We start from the raw sequence: 9,444 nt of genomic DNA, 5'->3' as shown, positions 1-9,444 counted from the left end.
ACAGCAGCCACGGCGGCTGGAGGTGATACATTTAAACTTTCAATTTTCTGGACCAAAGCATCCACTTTTGCATTGACGTGATCAAGGTTACTTATCTCGTACATGCCAGTTTTCGTTTGAGGTTTTTCCACCATTGTTCGTTCGGTTCCCCACTGATAGTGGTTTTGGGCCATGCTCTCGATAAGCTGGTAAGCATCAGCATAAGGTTTGTTCATTAATGCACCACCTGCAGCGGCGTCTATTGTTAACCTTGTGTTGTACAAGAGACCATTATAAAATGTGTGAATTACTAACCAGTCTTCCAAACCATGGTGTGGGCAAAGTCTCATCATGTCTTTGTATCTTTCCCATGCTTCGAAAAGAGACTCGTTGTCTTTCTGTTTAAATCCGTTTATCTGGGCTCTTAACATAGCTGTTTTGCTTGGCGGAAAGTATCGGGCAAGAAAAACTTTCTTTAACTCGTTCCATGTGGTGACAGAGTTGGAAGGGAGAGACTGAAGCCATCTTCTAGCGCTATCTCTTAATGAGAAAGGAAAAAGACGAAGTCGAATTGCCTCTGAAGTGACACCATTAGCCTTAACAGTATCAGCGTATTGGACAAATACGGATAAATGAAGGTTTGGATCCTCGGTAGGATTTCCAGAGAATTGGTTCTGTTGCACTGCCTGCAACAACGAAGGTTTAAGTTCAAAGTTGTTTGCTTCGATTGCGGGTGGAGCAATACTTGAATGCGGCTCATCTTGTGATGGAGCGGCGTAATCTCTAAGAGCACGAGCTGGTTCTGCCATCTCGGTTATCGAAGGGAAAATATTTTTGAAATCAGGAAGTTCGACAGGAGGGAGATTATTTGCAGCACGATATTCCCGGATTCGTCGTAGGACTCGGAGATATAGTTCGATATCGTTGATTCGTAAATAGAGCGGTTCGCCTTGTGAGCGAGTGCGTGGCATACAAATCAACGAAAGAAAGAATAGAAGAAAAAGAAACCTTAGTCTCTACAGCGTAACGGAAGAGTTACGATATTGATTAAATAAAAGTCCCCGGCAACGGCGCCAAAAACTTGATCGCTCGACGTCGTGAGTCGAGAATGGGGTACAAACTGCAAGTGCACAGTTCTATCGCGTAGTTTTAAAAGATATCGATCCCACAGGGACTTATGAATCGATATACCGTTATCTAAGGTTACTTCGTAAAGCTAAGGTGGATAATGTTTGATTGTTTGGGAAAAAGCTAAAAACTAAACTGAGATCTAGATTAAATATTAATAAAGCGGATATCGGTATGTAGTTCGTCGTAATTAGGGAATCAATCCTTTGTCGGTCTCCTGGTTTTAAAATAAATCTTTTCAGTTGACTTTATTGATTAAAAGTTTTATCTCAAACTCTCGCTCTGTTGAATAAACCATGATTTTATGTTAATGTAGCTGTCACTTATAATTAAGTCAAAAACCATTTTTTGAAAGCAATACAATCCATAGAAACTCTTTTCAAGAAAACACTGACCGTTTAAACACCCTTATCTCAAACTCTCGCTCTGTTGACTTAGGTTATATAATTAAATTTGAATGCTTAACTCTCGTCCTCACATTCAATCTTTAAAAATACTTTTTGGAAAAGATCGGAATTTAATTAACTCTAAAACTTGCTCTCGCCCTGATCTAGAATTAATGTCTAATTTACACTGTCCAGTTAAAACCTCAAACTCTCGCTCTATTGATTTTAACTTCTTTATGTCTTTTACTTTCGTAAAAACCTTTATTATTAAACCTGTAAATTGAGACCGTAAAAAGAGTGATTTTAATTTTAAATTTAGTTAAACCGACTTAGTCCTGATCCCTTATTCCGCTTACTTTACATACCGATATCTAAGCGAATTAGCCAGACATGCTAAACAAACTAAAATACTTATCATGCATAAACAGACTCATCCCAGGCAGATAATATAAATAAATAATAAAACAAAGCATTAAATAATAACTAAAGAACCTGAATAAGTTAAACAGTAGTCTTGAACACTCCACCACAAGCCGGTAGGATTTGTTCTTGGTTTCTTCAATTAAACAACAAATTAAAACGAAGGAAATAAAAACTAGATTCTAACGTAAGGTTAGATCCGGTAAAAAGGTACACAATAGTTTCCGGTGTAGAAACTATTGTGCGAAAGGAATTGACTAAATGCTAAAAAGGAAAATAGAAATTGCAAGGGAAATAGTATAGAACTCGTAAAAATAATAAAGAAACAATGCCTAAGCTGCTGGAAAAGAAAATATGCAAAAGCGAAAACGGCAAAGAAAATTGTGGAAAAAACCCGGGAACCCTTTTAGGTTTGGCAAGTGGCTATTTATATTGGTGCCTTGAGTAACTGCTTCCGCTTCCAAAGGTCTTCAACGTGCAAAGTATTTAGGCGTGGACATCGGCTTCAACTCTCCCTCAACGTCTCTGAAGCGTTGCTTGCGCCAAAAATGTAGGGGACTGGTGTGACGTTCGTCACACCATGTGTGACGTTCGTCACAGGAGTGTGCAAGGCGTGACGCTCGTCACAGCCTCTGTGACGCCCGTCACAGGCACATCACCTGTGTTCTTGTACTTTGGGCTGGGCTTTGACATTTGGTTCATTTTCTCTCTTTTTGCACCTCCTTTTCTTCCATTTTTACTTGCGCTTCAAAATAAGCCACCTGAGACAAATAGGAAGAAAATACCGCATAATATCTAATAAAATGAAGTGAACTGGAATAAATAATGATAAAATTTAATTGAATTAAGTCCTAAAATATGATATAATTTCATGTTATCATTTATAACCGTAGATCATAACTGGTGAGACCCGTGATATGGAAAGTAATCAGTGTTATCCTCCATCCATACCTCAAACTTTTGAATCCATATGCCTGAATTTTGTCCGTTCATTCATTCATACATCAAACTAAAAAAAATTGCATGCATTCATGCATCATTTTTGCATATCATATTTCCAACCCCCCCAAAAAATCTCATCCATCCTTTGTCCATATTCCACAGTTGATTTCCTGACACTCGTATTGGACTTGAAAGATCATGGAGAAAAACCAGTTTGCATTAAGGACGAATGTTGATTTGATGAAGAACCAGTTGGATCAACTTGTGGAAGTTATGACAACCTTGGCAAGGAGAGAGAACAACATTCAACGGACTGTAGTCACTGAGAATGTCATTCCACCTCGAGTAAATAATCTTGCTCAAACTCAGCTTGTGTAGATCCCTGTTGAGAACCAGGTTATACAAGAGAATCCATTGTCTAAGATGGACACTCCTCATATCATGATGTTGTTGAGTATCATAGTTTTGCATTCGTTGCACCAAATTCCCAAGGGGAAATCCCAGTGGTGAAAACCCAGGATCCAAGAGATGTGGAGGTTGCTGAAAGATTTCAAGTGTTAGAAGAGAAGATTAAAGCCATATAGGGGAATGATTCCTTCGGTATGAATGCTTCAGACATGTGTTTAGTGTTTGGCCTAATAATACCTCCAAAGTTCAAGACACCGGATTTCGAAAAGTACAAAGGGGGTAGTTGTCCAAAGCAACATTTAGTGATGTTTTAAAAAAAAGACTTTATATGCTCACAATGATAAACTAATGATTCATTATTTTCAGGACAGTTGGGGTGGGGCATCATTGAGTTGGTACATGCAGCTAGAAAGGTGCCACATCCAATCATGGTTGGACCTGGCTAGCACCTTTTTAAGGAAGTACAAATATTATTTAGACATGGCTCCAGCTGCTTACAGCTGCAAGGTTTACCTCAAGAGAACAACGAATCCTTCAGAGGGTATGCCCAAAGATAAAGAAAGTTAATTGCTCGCGTTCAACCACCACTTCTAGAGAAAGAATTGGTTGACTTATTCATGGATACCTTGCAAGGTCCGTACTTCGAAAGGGTGATAGGCAATACTTTATCTAATTTTTCTCACTTGGTGTCAGTTGGAATACGCATCGAGAGCATGCTCAATAGTGGAAAGATTCAAGACGTCTCGAACATTCAGACTCGTGAGAGTGAATCCCTTGTTAGTTCCCAAGAGGAAGAGGGGGAGGAAATTAATGCAATCTGGGAAGCTCCATATCAGACGTCATTCCCTCCACATGGTCAATACCCTTTTGAAAACCAAGGATCTCTCTGGTATCAACAGCAAACTCCGCATCAGCAACGTCAACACACTCGACAAAGGCCAAGAAAGCCAGAGAGGCATATTGATCTACTTCCAATGTCATACAGTCAAGTACTACCATATTTGATCAAAGGTGGATTGATAATGTCGAAGGAATTGCATCCATTTATTCCTCCATACCCATCATGCTTTTACTCAACGCCCGATGTGACTTCCATGCTGGGGCACAGGGGCATTCAACTGAAAACTGTAAAGTGCTGAAGAGCCAGGTACAAAAGTTGCTTGACTCCAAGATGTTCTCATTTGCGCCTCAAGGTCTTCGAATCAACAATAATCCTTCATCTGGTCATGAGGGTCCATCAGTGCATGATATTCCTCATATTGGTCTTGAGGAACACTATGAAGAAGGCTAGTCCAGCAACAAAGCGAAAGAGGAAAACCTAGTTCCCCAACAGTGGCAATCCGTAGATCACATCATTACTTTACATTTGTAGTTTCTTTACTGTTAAGTTCTACTTGCTTTTGAACATTGTTGTTTATAAATGGAATTGTTAATAAAAAGAGCATGCATGTTTTGAACGAATCCATTCGTATTCACTCACCTTTTCTCATTTATTTGCAAAAATAGCAAAAATAGCAAAAATAGCTCTCTATTTCCTTTATCAAACTGTTGTTTTAGCAAAGATTTGAGGGAGCATGGCGAAAACAAGATACCCATAATTGTTGATAGTATGCTTTCGGATAAAACCTTATTGAGGATGTACATGCATTGTTTCAAATCCCCAAACACTGGAGAGATAAGGAGTTAATCCATAGTTAACCACTTAGAGCTTAGTAGTAGGTGTTTCTTTTTGATCTAAAAACCCTAACGCTTAACCTGGGGCAGGGTAGTGTTCGGATAATTTAACTATGCACTCGGATTACAAGACGAAGTATCCCATATAGGGATCAACCACATGATGTTCTTCGCACACGTCCTGGAGTGTCTAAAGAACCATAAGAAATCCAAAAATTATGATGGTGGTTCTTCAATAACCAATGACTTGGCAGTCACAAGCCTTTAGCAAAATCGGAAGAAAAAAAAGGGAAAAGAAAAAATCCGCTAAGTCGGACCCCAAAAGGGGTGACTTAGGTGAAAATTAGGGTAATCCCGGTGGACCAAAAAACTTCGAAAAAACGGTCCAGGCAAAAATTAGGGATAAAAAAACAAAGAAATAAAAAGAGGACGTTAAATCCTCAATAAAGGCAAAGCAAGATTCGGTGACCACTATATCAGGAATCTAAAGGTCACCGGCATCCATGAAAAATAAGGTGACTGCCATTTCAAGCGAACCTTGAATCATCATCTTCATTCTTAAACCGTCAAACTCTCTTGGAAGACGAATATGTATGTTAAATTAGTTGAATGTAGGACTGGAGAACATCACGAAGAAGGGGTGGGTTAAAATTAAATTTGAGCCTTATATTCTTTGTTTCGATAACCGTGAACCAGGACACGTTACAACCCCCAAAAGACCTAATTGAAGCATGGTTTATTCTAAAAAGCATACTACAGAAAGGTTGCGTAAACTGACTCCTGGATGTTTGCTAATCTTCTGTGTTGATATCATATTTTTGATGTATCTTTCCCGCTAGCCAAATCAGCACTACGTTTGGACTAATGGTCCACTCGTCACATGTTACTACATATCAAATAAATGATTCTTTTAAAAAACTTGCATGAATGTCACATTAAAATAGTCATTGTCATTTGAACAATTTTAACTGCAAGTCAGTACTTGACATCAAGGAAATTCCAAGGATCGGTCAGAGAGGAGCTTGAACATTCGTTGAGGCTAACCTGAATCAAGGTCGCCTCATAACCCTATGGATCAGGGGCATGGCATCCAATGACTATGTTGACCTAAGAGTTGGGTAGTCTAAAACAAATCTCCAGGCATCAATAATCAAGGAGACAAGTCATCAATGCTCAGTTAATTAGGGGCAATTCCCTCAAGGGTCCATGCAAGGGCAGACCACTGCAGATTCAGACTCTGGAGAAAATCACCTCAGACAATGTCATGGTATAATCCTTCCCAAGGTTTCCTTTCGACGAGGATTCCTTTGAATACCCTACAAACCGGGGAAAGCAAGTTATAGAGGGGCAGATTCTCTTCATGCTTTCAAGTTAGTCGAACAGACTATGCCAGACGCTGGTAAAAGTTGAGTTCATAACGAGTGTCGAAAGATTATGCTAGTACAACATCATATCTTGACAAGAGGCCTTAGGGAAGAGCAAGAGCACAATCATTGTGCATTGCTTACATCATTGCGCTCATGCAATCATTTGCAAGTTGTCATGGCCTATCAGGCAAAGAAGTGGAAGTTCTCTTGAGAATAAAGACACAACTTCAACTGAGGATCAAACTTGGGGCACCAAGATCATCCATATTTATCTTCCGGTCATAGCATAATCAAATATTGAGTGTCAAGAAGTCAAATCCTTTCACAAACCAAAAATCCAATCCATATTGGAAACTACCAAAAAAACCAGAGTCCACTCTACTGGCATCATCATAAATTCAAATCCAATCAATATTGGTACCCAAAAGATCTCACTTTCAAAATAGGGAGACCAATCCAAAAACTAATCACCTGCTTGCATTTCCGAATGCACTGTATACAACATACATGCATAACTTTCCTGTCGAGGCAGGAAGTTCCATATCAAAAAACCTCTCTCGCCGAGAAGAGAAGATTTCATTAAATTAACATGCATCATATGCATACAACATCCATCATTTTCCATCAACCCTTTGATGATGACTATCCTTCCCATCAACCCTTTGATGATGACTATCATTCCCATCAACCCTTTGATGACGATATTCCTTTATCGTCAGCCTTTTGATGATGGTAATTGTTTTTCCATCAACTCTTTGATGACGATATTCTTTTTCGTTAACCCTTTGACGATGACAATTAATTTCCCATCAACCCTTTGACAATGATATTACCTATGCGGATTTTCCATCAACTCTTTGTTTACGATATTACCTAAGTGGTTTTTCCGTCAACCCTTTGACGATGACAAGTTCTCTTCCATCAACCCTTTGGTGACGATATTCATTTGTCGTCAACCCTTTGACGATGATAATTGACTTTTCCGTCAACCCTTTGACGATGTCACTACTTATTCATTATTTCCCATCAACTCTTTGGTGACGACATTCCTTTTCCGTCAATCCTTTAATGATGACAATTGTTGTTCCATCAACCCTTTGAAGACAATATACCACCATCAGGTCTAACCTGTCCCACTCCTTACAAAATCCCAAACACACTTGGTGTACCCAAATACAGCATGACCATGCATCAACATTTTGCATATTGTTTTAGGATTAGTTTGGTTAATTCTAGAATATAGTTTATAATTTTTAGATATTGTTTTTTGATATATTTTTAGATATTGATTTTTAGATTTAATTTTAGGATTTGATATGATTTTAGAATGCTAATTCTAGTTATTTGATTCTTTAGAATATTAATGTTGATATTTGATATTATTTCAATTCTCTTATATTCTTTCGATTTCGATTAATCCTAACTACTAATTTCTAACATCTAAGTCCTAACATTTTCATTTTCGCATTCTAACTTCTAACATTTACATTATGCACCTAACTTATAACATTTAAGTTCTTGCCATGTTTCTTTACTTTGTATCATAATACTCATTCATCATTGTCATTCTTCACCCTCATCTTGATATTCATTCAATGAACAAAAACATGATAAAAGTGGAAAGGACATAAAAATACTTGATTCATCTTCATTAAGACCTAAGCATGGAGTTATGGACATATCGACTACGGACTTTGTGTATGACCTTAGCATATCATGAAGGACTATGCACTTTGTGTATGGCCTAAGCTTGGAGACTTAGAGGACTCTTTTAGTACCCTTGCACTTGGACTTGGACTTGTGTGATTGACCTATGCAAATTGGAGTTTCCGAAGACTTGTAATCTTTTATTGCAAGAATGGTTAATTCATAGTGCTACCTTAGGGAGATATTGCTTTGTAATTCCATTATCTAACTGCTAGCTTAGTACACAATGCATGAAGGAGAATTGACATCCAAGGCGCAGCGGAATTTAAAAATTTCTCCATTTAGTGATCCTTACGAATGGGCATGATCAGTGATAGAATCGTTACCTCTTGTGGCGATCACGAACGTTGAACGATGACAACGTCTCTACTCAGTTCACACGAACGGATTCCTTCAATCTCAGTGCTAGCTGCTACGAATGAAGGCTTTGATTAAGAGAGAGAGAAACGGAATGCAAGAGTGACAATGCTTCTACCCAAGGGTTCTATTTATAGAACCACTTGTGTGGGCTTCAAGCTAAAAAGCCCACTTAAGTGTATTTTGGTCCATATCTTATAATATGCCCAAAATCACTTAAGCATGTGGTACCTTACCATATTTCGTATTCCACTTAAGTGCACCGTACCTTACGGTGTTCCTTAGTTACTCTATTTCTCATCAATCCGTCCTTTGTGTGTGACCCTGTAGGTTTTCGCGACGTTGGCAATTATATTAAATCACGCATTTAACATAATAAACAGTGAGCGGTATCTAGCGACACATCACTGCTGCCCAAGACACGAAAATGTCATGTGATCTGACAAATCCTTATGTGATAATAATTATGTGTATAATTACCCTTTTTCCCTTATGTCTATATTGAACACAAGGCATAGACCGTGTCATCCTTGTCCAGTTCAATATTGGGCCCATAGACATTTAACCTGTTACACAGGATGGGAAAATTCCATCTAGGTCACTCATGTCCCTTAGCATGCTTCGTGGAGTACCCATCAACTGTCTTTATGCTTATCCAGTTACGGACAATGTTGGATCAACAATAAAGCACTCGACTCTACATCTAGGGTCCATAGTGGTTTCAGGTCGAAGAGTGGTATACACCATTATCACCATGAGAATAACTTATGACACTTTGCATAACATTCTATATAGTATTCTCATAGCGGGTCAATCCAGTATGAATATTACTCTTAATATTCATACCTATGTTTAAGACTTGATAACTCTTTATCCATGATCCATAGACGTGATCATCAGTCTACAAACATAATAGTCTTCATGCTTTAATGTTATCCCACTTCACAATAAAGCTTGACTACGGATACTTTAAGAATAGTGTCCTTATATTTAATGTGATCTCATGATTAAGTCATACTTGATACATTAAACGGACTATCTATTCCAGGGACTTTATTAAACAAACATAATAAAGA

The 9,444-nt window shown here is 38.3% G+C and overlaps 1 pseudogene; it reads left to right on the top strand.

The window, feature by feature from the left end:
- Nucleotides 1-303: 303 nt before the first annotated feature.
- Nucleotides 304-403, top strand: LOC127089289 (uncharacterized; annotated as a pseudogene).
- The last annotated feature ends 9,041 nt before the right edge of the window (nucleotides 404-9,444 follow it).

This window comes from Lathyrus oleraceus, chromosome 5 (genome assembly GCF_024323335.1).
Source record: "Lathyrus oleraceus cultivar Zhongwan6 chromosome 5, CAAS_Psat_ZW6_1.0, whole genome shotgun sequence".
NCBI classification, from domain to species: domain Eukaryota; kingdom Viridiplantae; phylum Streptophyta; class Magnoliopsida; order Fabales; family Fabaceae; genus Lathyrus; species Lathyrus oleraceus.
The sequence above is the reverse complement of the archived record's forward strand: the minus strand, read 5'-3'. Positions and strand labels throughout refer to the sequence as shown.